Source organism: Dreissena polymorpha, chromosome 2, assembly GCF_020536995.1.
Source record: "Dreissena polymorpha isolate Duluth1 chromosome 2, UMN_Dpol_1.0, whole genome shotgun sequence".
Lineage (NCBI taxonomy): Eukaryota > Metazoa > Mollusca > Bivalvia > Myida > Dreissenidae > Dreissena > Dreissena polymorpha.
In genome coordinates, this window is record NC_068356.1 from 60747981 (window position 1) to 60771988 (window position 24008).

The following is a 24008-nucleotide window of genomic DNA, read 5'->3' on the forward strand; positions in this document are numbered from 1 at the left end:
TTCCGCCTAGAGGCGTTAGACATATCCTTCCACCAAATACACCCGAGAGACGATCGCCGATATGGCGGAATTGTCCGAGGAATCCCGATTGGGCGACCGTTAGCCACGAGGCCTATCTTACGGAGGAATCCGAGAAAGCCGATGTATCACGATTGAAGAAAAACAAAATAGTTCGCAAAATTAACTAATAGTGATGTTATATTCTTGCCGCGAAGTTGGGGCGCGAAGTTGGTTCCCCGCCTTATACACTTACTAGCTAAAATCACAGAACCCAACACGGAACCCAACCTGCGCATTCGGAATTCGGAATTCTAGAATCGGAGTGTCATAACATTGCAAACCGATGTTTCTTATTGTGAAAAAAGAATAACTGAATGTGCAGAGTAAAGTTATTAAGCGAATTCCCTACCAACTTCTCTTTTGGTAAGCGACACATTTCTTTCATTCATTAGAAAAGCTACCGGTGTTTGTTTTAAATTTATCTTGTTCGTTTGCAAATTGTGGTGATTGTTTATCACTTTATGTTATTATTTGACATGTATATGCCGAATAAATCTATCCATCTATCTACCGTTTTTAAGCAAACACGGGCTAGTTCTTGGGTGCACGATAGTGATTAGTGACATAGTGTTAACGTTTTTAAGCAGAATTATGGAAGTCTTAAAAAAAGGTGCTGGCTAGCTTAGTTGGTATTTCATTTGATTGTCAATCCGACCATGGGAAGTGATTATAATAAATTAGCCTGACTAAGTTAATTCCTATGTAAGTAACGCTATTTTGCTCGTTTGTATTTTGTTTTCATGTTTGGCTTTACAACAATAAAGAAATTGTCATTTACTCCACCCCGTCGAAATGCTGCCTGATCTTCAAGCAGGCAGTAACCCAACTTTGCAACTAAACACATTGGAATTGTTTTTATCCATTTTTATCCCTTGTATACTGTATGACTTCTAAATCTCTTAATCACATATCGACAATATATTAATTATTGTACACATTCTTACTTTGCTGAAAGACATCTCTCTCAGCTTTTACTCTTTTACTTAACTAACGCTCATTGGGTCATTGTCAACCTGAAATGGTTTGAAGTCACAAGGGGGTGTCTAGAAGACGATTTATGTCACCCCATGGTGACATGAATCGGCTTGAAGTCACCCTAGGGTGACAATGACCCAATAACAGTAAGTTTCAGTGAGTCAATTTGTCTTAGAATGGGTTCTTGGAAAAAAAAATCATGAACTAATTTCCCTTACAGTTTCTAAGCAGGTTGGCTGTTTTTAACCTTTTATCTGTATATTCCTTCTTTTAACTAACACTATCCAGTGCTCACACTGGCCTTCAAAAAATAATAGCCATAATTTTTTTCCTGAAAAAAATAATAGCCAAAACAGACGCGGACTTTTCCGCAAAACGGTTCTGAAGGCAAAAAGAAAGAAAAAACAATGAATCTCATTTTATCTATATTTTATTGAATGTATATCTATTGGACTTAACTCACCCAGAGCCCTTACTAATTATCCTTTTTTTTATAGTTTTTCCAATTGCAATTTCTGGTGAATACAATTCGAAATATTATAAACCACACCTTCCGCATCACCGCATGTGTATTCGTCATTCTATTTTTGCTATTATGAACTTCGAAAATAAATCATAATCGACGAAAAAAATACAGTATCCGAAAACGGTAATCCGAAAAAGTGTACGCGTTTTGCACATGAAATATGCATAATATAAAATATTAATACGCATAATCTAAAATGTGCATATCGTTCGACTGCTTTATCTCTTAATACGACGTTTGCCATCGGCCGCAATATTGTAGGCAGAGGCCAATATCAATTGTAAATGATTTATTCCACAAATAAGGTCATAATACACCAAATAGTTTCCCTATATAATTCAATGTAAAAGCGACAACTTTGAGCGAAAATAAATGCAACATTTTGCACATAGAGACCCCCATAACCATACCTTTTCTTAAAGGCCATTCTAAGCGGAATCGATTTATGCAATAAAAAAGATATGTCATGTACAAAGCAAGAAAGAACTTGACACAAATCAAAATCGACTGTTTTATCAACTTTTTTTTTCGGCCGTTTCTTAGTGGAATGTAACCTTTTCTAGTGCAATGGTTTACTATAGTCTTCAAGTGTATCATATTTCAGGGATTCAGTAGTGAACACCTATTCATGCCCTACCATTATCTCCGCAAGATAACACCCGAATAATGGTAAAAAGTGTAAAACATGCCTTCCTGTCAACTATGATATTTTTTTAGAGAGTACAGCCCTACATGAAGCGATCATTTAGTGTATTGTAACCTATAAGACAACGTTTACTGTTAACATCGCGAAAAATAAGCACTTCTCGATACTTATAAACCTATTTTCTATGTGCATGCCAATTTTCAGACCGATCTTTCACGTAGAGATGCTTGAAAATGCATTTTATTACAACGGCTGATAAGCCATGTGGCTTTCGCGTTCGGAGCTTTGATTTATAACGGGCGTTCAGGCGTAAAACGATTACCCTAAATAATTACAATCGGTCAAAATACTGGAATATTGTTACAAGCTATGTAGAAAAAGAAGTAAACAACTATTAAAACGTGTTCATGAGCTCTTTCAGCACATATTGTTGCGATTTGAGATGCTCAAGACGAGTTTTTGTACGTTTTTTGTCTTACTTTCCTCTGAAAACGTATTTTTTCTTGCAAACTCACGATTCTCCTTAAATTCGTGAAACTAACGCATTTATTCCGTGAAATTTGCAAAAATGCGTCATATCTCACTAAAAAAATGAAGATTTTCTGTAAATACAGCTCCTTTGTATTGCGTTTTGCTTGGTTTTGCTTGGTTTTGCGTTTAGGTCATAATACACCAAATAGTTTCCCTATATAATTCAATGTAAAAGCGACAACTTTGAGCGAAAATAAATGCAACATTTTGCACATAGAGACCCCCATAACCATACCTTTTCTTAAAGGCCATTCTAAGCGGAATCGATTTATGCAATAAAAAAGATATGTCATGTCATATAATAATAATACAATACACAGGGTTGAGTGTGTACACAGGTAATCTCTTTATCGATTTTTCCTGCTTGATGGCCGGATTTGCAGGCGTTTCGCATTTGCCGGACAACTTTTAGAGGCAATTTGTTTTTTGATGTAGGTGGATAAAATAATCGCCATGTTTTCTAGACAATTTTAAGAAATAATAGCCAGTTGGATAAAATAATCGCCATTGGCGATAATGTCTGGCAGCAGTGTGAGCACTGACTATGACCTTTGTTTCTATGTCTCACAAATACATTATGTATTACTTTTATCTCCTATACACTTCTTCCTTAATTTCCTAGCACTGACACGCACCTGCTTGTAATGCTAATTGTTGGCGACTAGCAGTATATATAGATAGATAGATAGATATGTTTCTTACTGCTTGCATCTTAAATTAATCTATAATGAGGCAAACATTTTTTCAATAATAATGCTGATTTCTGCCTTTGTTCAAAATATTAATTTGATCAAGTAAACATAGAAAAAAATATTTTCAAAGATAATATAATCATGAATGTGTCAAGCAATAATTCAGTAAAAGAACTTACCATTTGCAGTGTATTCCATTATTATCCAGTTTTATTACAAAAAACTTCATCACGCTCTCAACATTGAACACTTTTCATAGTAAACACAAGTTAAGTAACTTTTCCAAACCTCTATTAATGTTTATTGATAGATGCTTGCTTATCCCTGATTATGTTTACCACTCTTCACACTAATCAATGATTTATCCACTAATACAATAGAAATGTCCCTTTGCATTTTCTCACATTCGATTTATTAATTTAGTTACTTAAACATCACATATTGTGTACTGATTACACATATTTATTAATTATTACACACTTTTCAAACTCCTCATTGATTTATCCAATGGTGGTAACAAAGTCACTCTGTATTTCTTCACATCCTGTTAAAATTAACTTAACATCAATTTTACTCTATGATATGTTATTGTCCACTTTTCCACTATGTAATAATAATCCGCATAAACAGTAGTCACTTTGTATTTCATCACATTCCACTTTGTCATATTCTAGTGTTTTTTCTGTATGTAACACATTCTGACTATTTACTGCATGATACATTTCATGAAAAAGGGTAATTGCTGAAAAAGAGTTGCATTATTGTTCTATGATTAATCTGTAATTTGATATACCACAATGATTGTATTGACCACTTATTGCAAGTTTTCATCTAAACGATCGGGTCATGATGTCTTAAAGCGCACACCTTAGTCCAATTGTTGAAAACGTGACCTGGTGATAATTTTACAAACATGGCATTGGAATCAGCAAGAAAAACATATAGACAAAGTAAATTTGGCTTCTAGAGTTGTAAAAAGAGTTTTCTAAGATTTTACCTGGTGACCAAGTTTTTGGACACGCAGGGCCCAGTTTCAAACTCTGTCCACATAGTGTCACGATGAATATTTTGACCGCATTTAATCAATTTGGATTCGTAAATGTGGCCTCTAGTGTTATGATTATTTTTATAAGAATTGGTCTACATTTTTAATGCATGTGTCCCACATTCAAACTTTACCTTAATATTGTCACAATAAACATAATAAACATGGAGTTTGACCAAGATTCATGATGATGGAGCTGCAAAATATGGCTTCTTAAGTGATAACATTTTTTTCAAAGATTTGGTTTTGTGGTTTTAGTTCTAGGAGGCAAATAATACAGATTCAAACCTTTCCTACATATTGACATGATAAATATTCTGACCAAGTTTAATCAGGATTAAGCAAAATATGTGGCCTTTAGCAAGCTAAATTTACATAACTAACAGTTCACAATGAATAATGGCGAACATAGACTGAACACAACTTGTGACAAGAGCACAACCTCGGCTCTTCATGCTGTGTCTTGTTCAAGAGCCCTTAGTCGGAAGATTCTATTTCTGTTTAATCATCAACTTCAGCTATCCTTCATTAACTCTGGGCACAAGTTCTTTCAAAGGCACATGCAGCCTGAAATTAAACAAGTTTTGATTTCTTACATACTGGACAATGTTTTGCTTCCTTTTTTGCATCATTTTTTATGTCATGAGCCAGAATATTATTTAAAATTGACTTGTGACATTATGCAAAATTTTGCCTGAATTTTCTTATTGGTAACTTGACAACTACTGCTCATTACAGGTTTCAATAAAGTGGGGAGAATAACTTACAATAGTATCATTAGTTTGAGCTGTGTGTACATGTATCACAGTGAATCACCATCATAGAAATAATTTTTTAAACTATAATCCATAATTTTTCTTTACTTGCTTTGGTTTTCAATATTTTTTTTAGTACAGCTAACATGATTATCTCTGATTTTGCTACAAATTAACAATAGAGAATACAATTATCAATGCCATTGTAAACATTGCAAATAGCAGGGGTTTTTTTGGCCCGATTTTATAGCCAAAATTCGGCTATGTTCCCAATCCCAAAAAGTATACTTTTTTCCCAAAATGTGGCAAAAAATTCCCAATTTGAAAAAAAAAAAAAAAAAAAAAAAAATTTTTTCTTTTAGAAAGAAGTCTTGTGTGTATTTTATCTCAATTTTAATTCAATTACATCTAACAAAGTATTTCCCTAATTTTTTTTCTTTTAGAAAGAAGTCTTGTGTGTATTTTATCTCAATTTTAATTCAATTACATCTAACAAAGTATTTCCCTAATCAGTGGACTTTTCATGTGGAAAAAAAGGTTAATGAATATATTTTCCCAATTTCATGAAAATGCCGATAAAATTCCCTGTGTGACCTTGACCTTGGAGTTATCGACGTAATTATTTCGCGCGACACACCGTCCAATGATGGTGAACAAATGTGCCAAATGATTTTAAAATCTGACAATGAACGACATAGTTATGGCCCGGACAAGCTTGTTCCGCCCGCCCGCCAGCCCGCCCGCATTCGCCAATCTAATAACCAGTTGTTTCCTTCGGAAAACCTGGTTAAAAACTATTAAAGTTTAATCAGGTATTAATTAAAAATAAGCAGGGCTATAGATAACTTTTGGGGTTCATTGCAGTGCTCCAGCTAGGTTTAAATTGAAGGGCGCCCCGCCCTGCCCTTCTGAACCTCCACCCTGCCCTTCCTAGGGCCCCCACTGCCCTTTAAAAAAAAAAATAATAATTTTTTTTTACATATGATAAATTCATAAATCTCTTATTACATTGTATTTAATTTATTCCTCATTGTATACATTATATTTGAAATGTTTAATAATGGTTTAATAATAATGGGAACATTTATATTCTAACAAGTATTAAAATAACATGCAACAGGAAGCATTCCTGAAACGACCGCGCGTTCGAAAATGCCCTTTTGACAAACTAATGCGCGTCGAAAATGCCCTTTTTACAAAAAAAAGCTCCCCCTGCCCTTTTCAAATCCTAGCTGGAGCACTGTAATTCATCCCCTGTTTTTGACAACAATAGGGTTTTTGTAAATTAAATAGAGTTTTAGCAAAAAATTTCACCCCCTACTTTTGTTCTTTATTGGGTTTTTCAACCCCGGTTTTTTAACTCATTTATTGGGTAATTTATGGAATGACATATATAATATAATAAAAAAATCTACTAAGGTTACTATATTATTTATACAAATGGAATTCAAAAAGGTACCTGTACATAACAACAAACAATTACTGAATTTCTGATCAAAGTTCATTCATTTTTGCGTTTAATAAGACCGAGTTCGTGAAAATCGCTGCACAATTGATGAAGTTATGGCTGTCAAAGCGATGCATCCCGTTTCGGGTAATTTTGAGTTTGAATACCCTGAAAATGAAAGTAGAAATTTGACGGGTCTACGAATAATAACAATAATACCACCAAGGATTGAAAAACTGCCTTCTTTTCTTCACAGGGGTGTGATTGAGGCCAAGTAAGAGGGGAGGAAAATTGTGTTGACTGATTTTGATAACACGATTCGCGCGCATAACGCAATGACAAACCTTAAAATAAACATTAAAATAAACAATTCATAATTATATTTAACATACTGAGGATGCAAAGTAAACAGTATTTATTGTGATCAAAAACAGCAGTTTTTCAATGTATCGTATTTATACAGTAAATGAACTGATTTAATATCACATGGGGGAAACATTAACAAATATAATCAAACACACTTAAGTGTTCTTGCTGTGTTAATGGTGTTTTCAACTGTGTTAAATTAATATATTTAATGTGTTTACCTTTCAAAATATTGCATTTCACATCTTCAGTTCGATGCTATTTCAGTTAACTGAACTGCGTGACAAACATAATAAAGCAGAATATGCATATGCATCTGATTATACACAGATTCACTAACATATAAATCAAATCATGTTTGTCTATTTCCATTTTCGAATGATACTCTTTTAAATTGTTTTACTTTGCGAGTAGACTGAACTCCATTGAATTTGAACAAAGCCTGGTTTCCTTGACACAAACTCACGGTGCACATTTGTAAACAGACTATGTGTTTCTTGTATCTAAAACGTAGTCTTTATCGTTGACAAACATATTTCATTATTCCAATCTAACTACATGATGTCAGTCGTTTATTCGATTGATTTTTGTCATTTTGATCATGTTAATTTTCGCTTCACTATGACGCGATTTGCAAACAAATTACCACAGAAATACCAAGCTCATTGTCAAAGACCGATTTCAATTGGAAGATTGGGAAATGACAGCCAACGACATCGCTCGTTTCTAAAATGCTTAGGCAGAATCTACCAGTGTAATATGCGGAGAGATTTCGCCGGCCGCTGATATTTTGGGCCGCTTATGAAATACGTTCGCAGAATCGGTCGTACCCCCTATCCCCCAACATTTTTTAACGAATTCACGCGAATCTCAGAAATTACCCCCGGGAAAACCCGATCTGCAGAAATCTGTCGATCAGCGGAAAAATCACACCCCTGTCTTCATAGGACGGCATATAAACTATGCGGTACATTTTTGTACGGAAAATAACCAGCTTAAAAAATACGCCTGGTGTTCGTAAGAATTGCGTTTCGTGATGCAAGGTTTTTTACGGGAAATACGTTATTAAATTTACATTTGCATTTTTGTACCCTTTATTTTGAATTTAATTACATTTTCAGTTTAATATTTTAATTGCGTAAGAACACTAATACACTTGTTATCTATAGCCCTGAATAAGTTTGTTCGAAAGTGTGACATATTTAAGGGAGGGGTCTGAGATTTGTGACAGTTTGTGACAAGGGGAAGGATGGGGAATAAAAAAATAGTCAAAATTGTGTGACGTACTTCATGGAAGGCCCCTAGGTAGCCACATACCGGTATATCCCTGATTCTCATAGTACTGTCCCTTCTAATTACATCATTAGTTTAACAAAACCTCTAGAATAAACACTCAAGATGTGATGGGCATTGAATACTTTTCAATTTTTATAAGTTTTCATTTATCTGCTATTTATTAATGACTATTCCGATGATCATTCTCATGATTTCTGGTTTCAATTGGAAAGTAGGTTATATTTACTCTGATGTTATGATTATTTAAATCGCCTTAAACATAACTGTTGTCTGTTAGTGTTACAGTGACTGTGTGTTCAGTGTTAATAAGTAGGGTTGTAAGTTATTTATTTGTAAAAAGATGGTATAGAAAAGCAATTTAAGAACAACATAAATAAAAGTTGATTATTCCTTTCAAAACTATTCATATCATTTGCAAATAGTAACATATTTACAAACAACAAATCTGGAGAGCCATTAAAGGGGCCTTATTACGTTTTGGTAAATAGACAAAATAAAAAAAAAGTTTCAGATTCACAAATTTTCGTTGTAGTTATATTTGTGAGGGAACAGTAATACTGAACATTTGCCATGCTCTAAAATATCCATTATCTTTTGACGATTTGAAAACCTGATAATTATGATGCGTTGCAACTTGAAATGATTGAATGATAAGGAGAGTTCTGTTGATGTTATATTTTGTGATGCTACGGTACGAGGATTGCTTATATAAAGTATAAAATACATCACTCATTGTGTGAGCACGCATGGCCAAGTGGTCTAAGCGATAGACTTTTACTCCAGGGGTCAGTGGTTTGAGCCCAGTGAGGGTTACTTTTTTCTTTCTTTAATTTATTCTTGTTTTTTTTACTGCAGCTTTTAAGATTCGATGTTTACAATTAACAATATAAAGCATTTAATTACAAACTTCAATACATGCCTAAATCTGTGAAAAGGCCCCCTTTAATATGAGAAATAAGTTGTTGCATAATTATACATGAGATTACTGAAGAAAGCTATTTCTTTGTTTTAATACTGCGTCAACCATTGCTGATTGTTTTGTTTTGCTCGAGAATAAAAACATAGCATACATTGAAACATAAACAATAAGTGATTTTTTAGCTGTTCACTAAAAGTTCCGTGTTTTCGTCAAGCTCAACTTTCGTTTCGGTTTCAATTAGTCTTTCATATGTTTAAACTGATTTGTTCGGTGTCATTACCTGAAGATAACATGCTAGTAGTAGTACAGGATAAGCTAGAGATATCTTAGCATGTAAAAAAAAGGAACCAGACTATTTTATACTTTCATTGCATTTTTTCCTGTACGAAACATCATAATGTACCATGGCTACCAAACCTGCCATACCCTGACACCTAATCGATAATAAGTTCAATTAAATTTTAACGGACCGCAGTTGTTGGCTCATTGACAAATATTAAGAACTCTATCTGCGCATGCGCAAGATATCCATGCGAATTCAAGTCAAAGTTTCAAGCATGGACTCTAGTAGTGCGTTCAGTAAGCTGATCGTTTCCGGCACAAAATGACGCCATTTGACTCTTTAAATGTATCCAAAAAAAAACAAGAGTTCCGCGGTCGGAGATGACCGCATTGAAGCCGGATTTTTGATTTAAATGACAGGAAAGTACCTTTCGTGTTTTTGTCAATGCAATACTTAAATTACTGAAATATTGTTCAAAGGTCAAAATGAAATGTAAGTACTTTTCAAGGCATGAGCAAACCTTGTGTTATGTTTTGAATGCATGCATATACATGAACAACAATAACATTTAAGGTCACAAATATGAACTTGAATTGACAATTAGGAAAGTTTGATCTCAATTTTTTTATTAGCAAATTAGTAACATATTGTTTGAAGTTTCCATCAATTTCATTATCAAATGTAAGAAAATAAACTTAGATGAAATAATACTATTTATTGTTTTGCTTTCACATACCTACACAGAAATCCAGACAGCCTTATGATCACTCCAAAAGGTTTCTATCACACCAGTTATAAGAACTTTAACATTTTTACATTCAAGGTCACAGTGACCTTGACCTTAGAATGAATGACCTTGAAATGACCAGTGGTCATCTAAGTGTGCTTGCAAACCTTCATGTCAAGTTTGAAGACTCTATGTCCAAGCATACCAAAGTTATAACAATTTTAACATTTTAACATTTAAGGTCACAGTGACCTTGACCTTCAAATGAATGACATTGAAATGACCAGTGGTCATCTTCTAGTACTGGCCAATCTTTATTTCAAGTTTGAAGACTCTAGGTACAAGCATACCAAAGTTATAACATGAAATAAGAACTTTAACATTTTTACATTCAAGGTCACAGTGACCTTGACCTTCAAATGAATGACCTTGAAATGTCCAGTGGTTACTTACTAGTTCTGGCCAACCTTCATGTCAAGTTTCAAGACTCTAGGTCCAAGCATACCAAAGTTATAACAACTTTAACATTTTTACATTCAAGGTCACAGTGACCTTGACCTTCAAATGAATGACCTTGAAATGTCCAGTGGTTACTTACTAGTTCTGGCCAACCTTCATGTCAAGTTTCAAGACTCTAGGTCCAAGCATACCAAAGTTATAACAACTTTAACATTTTTATATTGAAGGTCACAGTGACCTTCACCTTCAAATGAATGACCTTGAAATGACCAGTGGTCATCTGTTAATCCTGGCCAACCTTCATGTCAAGTTTGAAGACTCTAGGTCCAAGCATACCAAAGTTATACCATGAAATAAGAACTTTAACATTTTTACATTCAAGGTCACAGTGACCTTGACCTTCAAATGAATGACCTTGAAATGACCAGTGGTTACTAACTAGTTATGGCCAACCTTCATGTCAAGTTTCAAGACTCTAGGTCCAAGCATACCAAAGTTATAACAACTTTAACATTTTTTATATTGAAGGTCACAGTGACCTTGACCTTCAAATGAATGACCTTGAAATGACCAGTGGTCATCTGTTAATCCTGGCCAACCTTCATGTCAAGTTTGAAGACTCTAGGTCCAAGCATACCAAAGTTATACCATGAAATAAGAACTTTAACATTTTCGAGCACGCCGCCCGCCCCCCCCGCCCGCCCGACAACATCAATCTATAAGCCGAGATTTTTTCGAAAAAAATCCGGCTAATAAAGTGAAGTAAAGAGGGGACAGTCCTCCCTTACCCACCCCATCGGCCCGGGGCTTCTGAAAAAATCTTGAGTAAAGCACTGAGTGACTATCTATTTTCTAGGATTCTGATTTTGTACTTTTAACAATACCAGAGATTGTGTCCATGAAAAATACTAGATGGTGTCAAACTCATGACATACCTTTCATAACACAATAGCACCAATATGGTTAAACAAGTATTTAATATTGAGTGTGTACAAACAGGAAGTTTTATTAATTTATTATAAAAAAATAACCTGATGCAGATGCAGCTCCTGAGTCTGCAGTTCTGGAGTCCAAACTACTTGCATCAACTGATTGATCTTCGGTGGCCGGAACATCTGATGAATCTGAAAAAATCCTTCCTAAATTACAAACATGGAAATTAATTCATAAATTATTTCTTATTTTGTAGGTCAAGAAAGTGTTTTTCAGATAAAACAGCCAAAGCCAAAGATATGAAACAGAACAAATGGACTGAGAGAAACGATATGATAATTGTAATACTCAGAATTAAATAAACTGAAATTCAAGAAATTCTCTAAGGGGAAGGGGCCTTTATAAGGCCATTGCTAAAGAAGCAATAAAGCCCTGCACTGAGTTTACTTTCAAATGTATGAGCTTTTGACTTGAACCAAACTTAGTTAACAAGTTCAACTACAATTGTCAAGAAACTTTATTTCTGTAACTAGCTCTTAAAAATTGAACAATGTCCTATTCAGTTTTAACAGAGTATTTAAATTCACTATGTAACAAAATCTGCTCATTTAAGTGATTCTAGTATGCAAAGCTTAGTAAATAGTGTATGTGATCATGTGACCTAATCAGCTAGTACAATACCATAATCAGCTAGTTAAGTACCAGAATCTTGCTCTCCATCAACTGTCTGACTGACAAGATAGCGAATAGTGTCTTCACCTAAATGATAAACAAAATACATGATTAAGAAAGTTTATTTGTGTGGAATATGTAATTTATGTACAGTAATTATTGTTTTATTTAATACATTTCTAAATGAGCGCACACATCGTTTAGACTTTCTTTAACAAATCAATATAACAAGGCAGAGTAAGGCCTAGTTAGTAACTGGGCTGAATAGGATTAAGAAAGTCAGATCATTTCTGGCTAAGTTTTATTCCTTGGTACAAACCCTTTTCATCTACAGCAAGCCTGTACGTCTCCTCATCAACATGAAAGGAAACCCTTTTTCCATCAGGCAACTGCAGAGTGAGCTTTTTCAATGAACTAAACATAAAAACACAACATTCTATTAGAATTTACTATCAGTTAACAAAAGTATCAAATATAATTTTTTCGCAGTCAGGGTGAATTGAATAGTGTTCTAAACATGATTTAATATCACATATTATACACTGAAAATAAAAAATGTGTATTTAAACAACATAATAACGTATCATTTGGGTATGATTTCTATCTGTTTCATAAAGACTATAGGCCGTTTCATAAAGACGAATCCGGGTCCGTTCGCCCTAATTTCTGTTCGCCCTAAATCCTGTTCGCCCTAAAACCTGTTCGCCCTGGGTCCGTTCGCCCTAAATTTAATTATCAAAGCAGGGAAGCAATAAATATAACGAAATTTGTTATCGTTTTAACATTTTAATATATAAATGACAACTTAAGCTACAAACTTGCCTACATGTGTGAAAAATCAAGAAGGCGCTCTTAAACGTGTAAGCGTGTTTGTAACAAAGCCGTCAAAGGCCAGTAATGTTCTCTTATTGTTTATTATATTAATTAATGAAAACATTATGTTACACCTTTACATTAATCAATACATACGTACATGAAACAAATACAGTGAAAGAACAACAATACAGAATATAGTATAATACAATCCGTTCAAATCCAACCGTACGAAATTCTAATAAAATAATGTGTGGAATTAATACATCAAGTAAAGATACTCTTACTCTAACGTACATTTAGTCGTGATAATATGTCAATTACGAAAGAAAAACCTATCACCGAAGATGTAATTTATCATATATATCGGTCATTTTGGTTTGCTTATACCATAATGGTCTTTTTAATTGAAAAGGCGGACGAAATCGACTAAGGTTATACTATAAATTGACATTTTATCTCTCCATTTGGAGACCGTTTACATAATTTACGAAATTGGCCTTTAAATTGCGCTGCTAACCATTTTAATATTTATATAATTAAATAATAATTATCTTATATCTTAATGTTTTTGTATAATTGAACATTTTCTTTGAGGCCAATTTCTACACAATTTAAAATAAACCGCTCTGTTTCATTTACATAATTTATGTTTATTTACTTAATCATACGCTAATAATCATATTAAAGATAATTTCTTTAAAAAAAAAAAAATAACAGTTCTGTTTTATAAACATGATTTATGCATGCATCAATATTTAGTATACTCTTTAGGATAATAGTTTCAACTTAATAATCATATTCTACATAACTAATTTCTATATGATTTAGTAATTGTTCTCAATGTTAACTATATTAGGTTAATACGACACTCAATCAATCAATTAACACAGACCGTTATCTCTTTAATCTCTTAATTAATCGACAACGATCAATAAAGGCCAGTTGCTACTTCACACAGCGCAATACACGCGAGAATTATTGGAAGTTGATCAGTTTAGTAAATTGAATATTGATGATGTTTTTATTGAGATTTAATGATGTTTATATGAATTTTAAACGCGAGAATTATTGGAAGTTGATCAGTTTAGTAAATTGAATATTGATGATGTTTTTATTGAGATTTAATGATGTTTATATGAATTTTAAATTTATTTGACTATGCAGGGATCGACAAGAATACAAGAAATTAGATAATCTGACAGACGGTGGTTATATATTGCTGAATGAAAGAACCATAAACAACGCAAGAAGTTACACTCAAAATCTCATAATCTTAATGACTATAATACACATATTAATGTACAAATAATTTATAAATTTAATATATACAGCTTATATATAAAATAATAAATGATGCACTTTATATTGTGTACATTATAATTTAGAGTTTACATACTCACCAGTTCCAAATAGTTTATTATAAATGATTATAGCTAGTAATAATGATAAAATAATAAGAACTGAATAGTTATATTTTATTGAGATGTTTGTAATCCAATTAAAATCACAATCTTATGAAATATTTGTAATATTTAAATTTTCATTTTAATTTATTTAATAATTTTAATTAATCATAATTAATAAATTTTTAATTAATTTCAATTAACAAAATTTTATATTTACTATTGCATATTGTTTTTAAAAATAATAACTATTGCATATTGTTTAAAATAACTAGTGCATATTGTTTAAAATAATTATTGCATATTGTTTAGAATAACTATTGTATATTGTTAGAAATACTTAATAACTATTGTATATTGTTAGAATTACTTAAGGATTGCGCAGTCCGTATCACGTATTAAGCCCAGTTTTCACAAAACCACATCGGTATACTTTTTGTGCTAGGTGAGCTACAAACTCTAACATATTGAAAACTACCTTGATGTACTATAAGAAAACAGCTTAGTAAGATAAGAGAGCGAGTAGCAAATTCCAATCTAAATTGTTTACCAAATGAACGCAAACGTAAGGTTCTTTAATGGAAACTTAATGTTCAAACTTGCTTATATGTGTGAACAATCAACTGTTCATAACCCGATATGCAAATGATAATATAGGGCGAACGAACTCAGGGCGAACGGACCCAGGGCGAACGTGTAACTAGGGCGAACGGACCCGATACCCATAAAGACTATAGCATGTATAGGCCGAACGCCTGTAAAGATACAAATAACATCAAATAAATAAGTTGCTTTTCATCAAATCAACACATTTTTATTTTAAATATACGCACAAACGTAAAATACATAAATAATGTACAACTTCACCGATGTTGCATTCAGAATTTTGCATAAAATTGAAACTATCTAAAGTAAACAACTTTCTACAACCTGTCCGCCATATTTGTTCGCTCTGAAAACGACCGCCCAACAATCGGGACACCTCGGACAATTCCGCCATATCGGCAATCGTCTCTCGGGTGTATTTGGTGGAAGGATATGTCTAACGCCTCTAGGCGGAAGATATTACACCGAAAATATAGTTCGGGTTACACACGAATAAATTTTCACTAAATTAACCGATAATATAGATATATAAGTACCAATATCTTTAAGGAGTAATATAATAGAATATTTATTAATGTTATTGTTTAAAATTAGATATTATTGCATGCAAAATATTCAAATTTAAGGAAGCCAATTAGTTGTTTATTGAAGTGAAAACATCAACATTATTCAAACTTAAAAGAATCAGTATTTCTTAAATTATATTCATTGCAACATTGCTGATGTTAGGCTGCAGGCGACAAATTTTGAGATTTAATCAATATGTTTATGTTCTATACCATAAACAATCGTACAACACTGTACAGTGGTAGAGAGAAAACTCTTCGATGTAATATAAGAAATAGTAAACTCTACGTTGGTCCCAATGGCATTACAGTGACCAGCCAGGCAGTCACAAACTGTATATGGACCATAGCCGAACGGCCCTCAGTGGGGCTATTATCAGTATTAAGACACCTGAAAGGTTTCATTGAATGGAATGAGTGGGGCTTGTTTGAATTTGAAAAACGATTCTTTCTGTACATTTGATGATGGCAACCATACAGTACTTCTGGCAGATATTGTTTATATTTTATCCTAGGCATTTTAATTCCAGATGTTGTTATAATCTCTTTACACTCTTTAGATGGGAAACAAAAACACTAAATATGGTTGACAGTCCAGGTAACAATTGTAAAAAGATATTTTCCATCCCTGACTGCCATTTACTGACATGAAGTAATTTAACTGTAATATGTCTGGAAACAGTGTCAGTCACACTTTTCTAAATATTGATTTATTCATGCATATATATGTCATACAAGTACAGATCATACAATACAGTCAATTTACAACATTTAACAATTGGAAAACAATTATCACAGGTTTTGGATCACAATGCATTGATATATCACATTTTGAATATCACAGTCAAAGTTAATCATTTAAATTCAGTTACAAGGAAATACACTGTAGTCAGTGTATTTGGCAGAGATCTGAAATAACAAGTAGTTACAAGATGTTGAAATCAAGACATGATATATATACCACAGGATGTCCCATGAAAGGTTTGCAACTTATTTCCAATGGGGCCCTATAGATGGGTGGAAAATGTACAAAAATGGTGGCATTTATACGCATACAAAATATCATTAATTTAAACTTGAGACTGTAGTCTTGAGATCAAATAGTAATTAGCATATATTATTAGAGAGCTTTAGTTACACTATTTGTATGTACATTTAAATGTGATGACAATTGTCATCACATTTAAATGTACATACAAATATAATTTTTATATACTTATTATTATTATATATATATATATATATATATATATATATATATATATATATATATATATATATATATATATATATATATATATATATATATATATATATATATTCCTAATTCCATATTTGAACAGTGGTTTTGTCTATACAAGAACAGGGGTGTAGCTGCTATTAGGCACAGCAGGCCCAGGCCTACATTTTTTTTAAACATGAAAAAATTAGAATTGCTTCAACTTTGAAAAATGCATTAAAATAATGACCCTGAAGGTGGTGAGGTGTAAGAAATCTGCATTTTATATTGTCAGGATCCTCAGGCAATGGATTCTGGTCTTGTTCAAATGACATATCTTCCAATTATCAACTCTACTTCTTTCTATATAGACATGCAGACAGAATTATTGGAAAGATTTCCCATGGTTTGTCTTGTGAATAAGTGAGTGTTACAATTTTAAATGTTTCTCTGTTCCATATTGTTTTAAAATTTAGTTCTCTGGTATAAAGATAATACAGCAAAATTTAGTTCTCTGACATTGAGATAAAACAGTAAAATATCAAAGAAATACAGACCAAAGTCTTATAATTTCTTAACTTATTATTTGTCTAGATATGCTTTAAATATCACCACAGGTGTTATAGGATTTAAACAATTTCCAGGGGAGGACCCCTGCACACACATCCTGTTTTTATGTAATATATTTGGGCCTACAGCTCAAAATATGCTAGCTACGCCCCTGAAGAATCTTTTTCTTGAGTTCACCTTTTTAATAATATTATTAACAATAGATGTAGCAGAAAGATCAGTGTCGAATATTGAACCAAGGTGATCAACAGATGATTGAGAAACAATAGTGTGATCATTACATTTTACATTAAAATTATGAAGTTTAGATTTCCTTTTGGAACCAAACACTATACATTCAGTTTTTCCAAGTTGTAAAGACAGTTTGTTATCCACTAACCATTTAATACAATTTTCAAGTTCTTTACAAACAACACTACTGCTGATACTAGGATCTTTGTGAAAATAAAGGATGACACTTTCATCAGCATATCGAATAAGTTTACATAAATACAATAATCAAAAATCACTAATATCCTATATCAGTGTTAAGGCATTATGAAATGGAAATGGGTGTGACAAGTAACAAGAACCCTACACATTTACATCACAAAACATATGATATCTACAATTACTTGATATAATATATATGTTGAAAGTTAATATAAAGAGGGCAATACAAAAGAATGTACAAAAGTAGTAATAAAGACAAAACAACCAGTTTACAATGTTAAGATTTATGCAGTTGTTGGCAATAAGAGAACAATTACCATTCTTAACTTTGAATTTTGCAAGTGTAAATACATGCATGTAAATCAGAACACAAGAATTTGTTTCCCGGTCACTTTGAGCTATATAAGTGCCCAATGTTTACACTCAGTGAATTTGTAAAACCAACTTATATGTGCTAACTGTCTGTCTGAAAACTTAAACATTTCTATAACTTTTGAAATATTGAAGATAGCAACTTTATATTTGGTATACATGTGTATCTCATGGAGCTGCACATTTTGAGTACTGAAAGGTCAAGGTCATCCTTAAAGGTCAAATATACGGCTTCAAAGCGGCGCAATAGGGGACATATGTTTCTGACAAACACATCTCTTGTTTTTACATGAAAAACCACAGACATTGTTGGAATTTGCCACATATTAGGCATTGTGTATACATTTTTAAACTCAATTTTCCACACAATTAAACAACTTTTTAAAAAGGCACCAACAAATGTTCCTCCATCCCCTTTGCACGCTAAACAAAGAATCAGTTTTTAGTTCCACTGGCCAAATTTGTTCAAATTATGCCCCTGGGTCAAATTTGACCCTGCCCTGGGGGTCACAAAATTGAAAATTGCTTATTTAAGGCATATTTTGTGAAAACTTTCAAAATCTTCTCGTCCATAACCATTGGGCCTAGGGCTATCAAATTTGGTATGTAGAGACATCTAATAGTCCTCTACCAAATTTGTTCAAATTATGCCCCTGCGGTCAAATTTGACCCTGCCCTGGGGGTCACAAAATTGAAAATTGCTTATTGAAGGCCTATTTTGTGAAAACTTTCTAAACCTCCTCGTCGATAACCATTGGGCCTAGGGCTATCAAATTTGGTATGTAGAGACATCTAATTGTACTCTACCAAATTTATTCAAATTATGCCCCTGGGTCAAATTTGACACTGCCCCGGGGGTCACAAAATTGAACATATGCGTATATAGGGTCTATTTTGTGAAAACTTTACAAATCTCGTCCATAACCATTGGGCCTAGGGCTACCAAATTTGGTATGTAGTGGCATCTTATAGTCCTCTACTAAGTTTGTTCAAATTATGCCCCTGGGGTAAAGTTTGACCCTGCCCCGAGGGTCACAACATTGAAAATATGCTTATAGAAGGCCTTTTTTGTAAAAACTGTAAAAATTTCTTGTCCTAACAATTGGGTTAGGGCTACCAAATTTTGTATGAAGTGACATTTTATAGTCCTCTACCAAGTTTGTTCAAATAATGCCACTGGGGTCAAATTTGACCCTGCCCTGGGAGTCACAAAATTGAACATACGCTTATATGGAGCCTTTTTTGTGAAAACTTTAAAAACTTCTTGTCCGACCATAAAAATTGGGCTACCAAATTTGGTATGTAGTGACATCTTATAGTTCTCTACCAAATTTGTTCAAATTTTATCCCTGGGGTCAAATTTGACCCTGCCCCAGGGGTCACAAAATTGAACATATGCTTATATAATGCCTATTTTGTGAAAACTTAAAAGAAAATTCTTTTCCATAACCATTAGGCCTAGGGCTACACAGTTTGGTATGTAGTGACATTGTACAGTCCTCTACTTAGTATGTTCAAATTATGCCCAAGGGGTCAAATTTGACCCTGCCCTGGGGGCCACAAAATCGATTATATGCTAATATAGTGCCTATTTTGTGAAAACTTTAAATATCTTCTTGTCCTTAACCATAAGGCATAGGGCTACCAAATTTGGTATGTAGTGACATCTTATAGTTTTCTACCAAGTTTGTTCAAATTATGCCCCTTGGGTCAAATTTGACCCTGCCCGGGGGGTCACAAACCTGAACATACGCTTATATGGGGCCTATTTTGTGAAAACTTTAAAATCTTTTTGTTCATAACCATTGGGCCTAGGGCTACCAAATTTGGTATGTAGTAGCGTCTAGTGAACCTCTACCAAATTTGTTCAAATAATGCCTCTGGGGTCAACTTTGACCCTGCCCCGGGGGTCACAAGATTGAATAAACGCTTATAAAGCGCCTATTTTGTGAAATCTTTAAAAATCTTCTTGTCGAAAACCATTCGGACAACGGCTACCAAATTTGGTATGCAGTAACATCTTATAGTCCTCTACCAAGTTTGTTCAAATTATGCCCTTTGGGTAAAATTTGACCCTGACCCGCGGTCACAAAATTGAACATTATATACGCTTATATCCTGCTTATTTTGTGAAAACTGTCAACATATTCTTATCCTTAACTCTAGGACCTACGGCTACCACATTTTGTATGTAGTGAGGTATAGTAGTCCTCTACAAAGTTTGCTCAAATTATGCCCCTGGGGTTAAATTTGACCCAGCCCAGGGGGTCACAAAAGTGTACATGTGCTTAAAAAGGGCCTATATTTAAGTATTTGCACATGCTGAGAATATTTGTTTCAGCCTTTTTTCAGCAGTGGAGCGATACAGGGCCATCGTGGTCCTCTTGTTTATGAGAATATGTCAAAATTGGCAAAAGTTAGGGACAATACTGTCAAAATGCCCTTTTAACAACTCTGGTGACATGCGGCTGTAGTATATTTTCTCTGTAAATTTACAGCGAAACACAAAATGTCATCATCATCAGGGATGGAAATTAGTGGTTTCCTGTGAGCCCGGGGCAAGTAGATTTTGGCCTGGGCAACTCAATTTCAAAAGTTGGTAGTCCGGCCAGGCAACTTGTTTTTTTAAAGCTGAAAACAATTCAGTGCAATAAAAATTGAATAACAATTGACCACCATGGATCAATACAAGTTAAATAACATGCATTATTTTGGAATAGGAAATGATTCAATTCAGGCTCATAATAATACATCATGCATTGAACATGTGTAATGTCAGCAATTTTATTTAATTATCTATTATTTTATTAAAAGAATGTATAATTAACGCATGTACATATTTCTGGGCTCGTTATTCTTTATCTGGTAAACCAAAGTACTAAAGATGGTTGCCCGTGCGGGCCACCAATAGTAAGGAGTTAGTTTCAATCCCTGATCATAAATGTATAGCTTTCATGTATATAAATATGATACGAGGTCTTACCCGGTATTTATACAAATTAACCTGGACATTTATGAAAAACACCATCTCCCTGTGAAGTGTAAAGAGAAAAGGCATTTGTTCACCAGTAACATTATGTTCAGTACAATGCAAGCAACGAACATGAAAAATTCAGTTCCCAATTCATCGAGTTTTAAAAAAGATTAACTTTGCTTAAGTAATAATGCATCAATGTTGATTCTAAAGAAAAAGAGTAATCATATATGCCTAAACTGTTCTGCTGCCCAGAAGCAAGGACGTCATACACAAGCTTTACAACATTTATAGTTTTAGTTATTTAACAATCTTAAAAATAAAAATGAATGTCCATTCTAAGTTTGCTGTTGTATTCTTTCCTCAAATCATACATGTTTCTTGCATAATTGAATGTTCATGTCCATGGATCACAATGTATATAGAAACAAACATTATTTTGAATTATCTTTCACAGTTATATATTTAATATCAGGTTAATTTTGGGATACACTAAAGCAAATATTAGCATTTCTCTCAAAATGAATCATCCTCTGAAGCCCCCGATGGGATTCAAACCCATACCTCTTTCCTCTGGAGAGGAAAGTATTCTATCTTAAAATACAAGGGCATGTAAGAGGAAAACTAGCAATTTCAAAGAGACGTTTTCACAAATTAGACATGTATTGAAGTTTGTTATTAAATACTTTATATTGATAAGTAAACATTTGAGCAACATACCTCAATAAAAAAAAAGAATTAAAAATAAGAAAGGAAGTCTTCCTTAACTGGGCTCGATCCACTGACCCTTGGAGTAAAAGCTTAAACCAATGGGCCATCAGTGCTCCCATATAGTCAGTGGTTTATTTTATACTTTATATAAGCAATCCTTGTATAACTATAACATAAGAACTCCCCAAATTATTTTTTTCATTATAGACTCTACGCTATATTGATAAATGCAAACATTGGATCTAAAAAGCTGCAATAAAAAAAAAGAATAAAATTGAATAAAAAAATATAAGTAACCCTCAAATGGGCTCGAACCATTGACCCCATGGAGTAAAAGTCTACCGTTTGGACCACTCGGCCCTCCATGCTCATACAATGAGTGATGTGTTTCATACTTTATCAAGTTTATGTAAGCAATCCTCGTATCTCACAAAAGATAACGAAAACAGTCGAATTAATTTTTTAATGAACTCGATGTCAATTCTATAAGTACTCCTATCAGTATGTCAGTAATGGCATCTTTAAATTTTAACAAGTTTTTAAGTACGTTGTGGGAATTCACAGATCTACATTAATTTATTACATAAAAAATATTACTTGTAATCTTGAAAAAGACGAGCTAAAACACACATTTAAATTTTTCCTCTTAACGAGGCGGCCGCCATCTTTTTTTCTAAAGTAGTTCCATATCCAATATGACGGCCGCCTACGTACATCAGAGAGACGGTGTGGTGTAGCCCACTGTCCGATGCGTTCAGATTGGACCGCCCAAATGCGTTTCGTTTCGTTGCGGAACCAATCGGGACACCTCGGACAATTCCGCCATATCGGCGATCGTCTGTGTGGTGTAGCCCACTGTCCGATGCGTTCAGATTGAGCCGATGTCAATCTCCATGCAGAGTTGTCGTTCCTTGCTCTCACATACAACCCAGCTTTGCTGGTTCCCGTCAAATCACTGCGCGGAGGTTGAGCCGATGTATCACGATTGAACGCACTAGATGACACGGATGCGAAACTGAGCCACGTGATCAATCTCCACACAGAGTTGTCGTTCCTTGCACTCACATACAATGCAAAGCCGCAAAATATCAAGAGGGTCCGCTATATACGCTGTCTTATCATAAAATTAACACCCTTTCTGTGTTATAAACAAGAGCTGAAATCGTTATTTTATTAAGCTTCATTAATAATTAGCTTTATTGATATGTTTCGTGAACAAAATATTTCAATATATTCCATAACAAATATAATAATCATATCAAAGGAAATTTAATGGCCGATGTCTAAGCAAAATCATAATCGCCAAGACCGTAGCATCAGTTCGGTGCGTTAGGACCGCGCGCTACTTTCTGCCGCTTTCATTCCTTACTTACTTTCATATTAAACGATTTTTTTCCATCGCATTCAGAATTTTATTCTCCTAAGCATGATGTAATTTTTAAAACTGAACTCCAAATATAAACGCTACGAATCGGTAAAAGTACGAACATGTCAACCGTAAATCTAGATTATAAAACTCCAAAACGGTATGATACTTGCAAAAGTTAAAATTATAACTCGCCGGGCTGCCCTAATCAGAAGAAAAACGTAATATATATTTATATATCTGAAAACTACGTTACGTAGGCTTTCTAATGATATATAATTTGTCAAAATCGGCCGAAAAATGAAAGTATAATTAAAAAAAGACGCGAGTGGGTGCATCAAAATGTATAACAACGGCGCTTCGATGTACGCAAATTATAAAAGATCGATAGTTACGACACGGTTTAACGCGCGGTGGTAAAACAAAAAATGTTTATTTCTTGTGTTTAACTCGCTATAAATCCATTAATAACAATAGGAATATACTAAAATTATATTTTTTTTAAAAGAAGAATTAATAAGCAACACTATTACGTATTAACCAATAAAATCGGATGATTAATTTTTGCCTATGATTGAATTTACTACAGTAAGGATCAAATACTCGATTAATCTCCTATCAATATACGCTCCGTGCTTCAA

At 33.5% G+C, this 24008-nt stretch overlaps 1 protein-coding gene and 1 long non-coding RNA gene across 3 annotated transcripts in view; one reads left to right on the forward strand and one right to left on the reverse strand.

Annotated features, from left to right (window-relative positions):
- Window positions 1-15497, reverse strand: part of LOC127867213 (uncharacterized) — a 48795-nt gene extending 33298 nt beyond the window's left edge. Inside the window, exons 1-5 of one of the 2 annotated variants that reach the window (XR_008043367.1) lie at window positions 15482-15497; window positions 12652-12746; window positions 12363-12419; window positions 11759-11851; window positions 3610-5042 (exon numbers count right to left, since the gene is read on the reverse strand). The gene's annotated coding sequence lies outside the window, so the exon portion shown is untranslated. Of the gene's footprint in view, window positions 1-3609; window positions 5043-11758; window positions 11852-12362; window positions 12420-12651; window positions 12960-15481 lie in introns of those variants that run through there. The other variant, XR_008043366.1, reaches the window with a different exon arrangement.
- Window positions 284-24008, forward strand: part of LOC127867240 (uncharacterized) — a 32840-nt gene continuing 9115 nt past the window's right edge. The window contains exon 1 of the long non-coding RNA XR_008043392.1: window positions 284-423. This is a non-coding gene — a long non-coding RNA (uncharacterized LOC127867240). The remainder of the gene's footprint in view (window positions 424-24008) is intronic.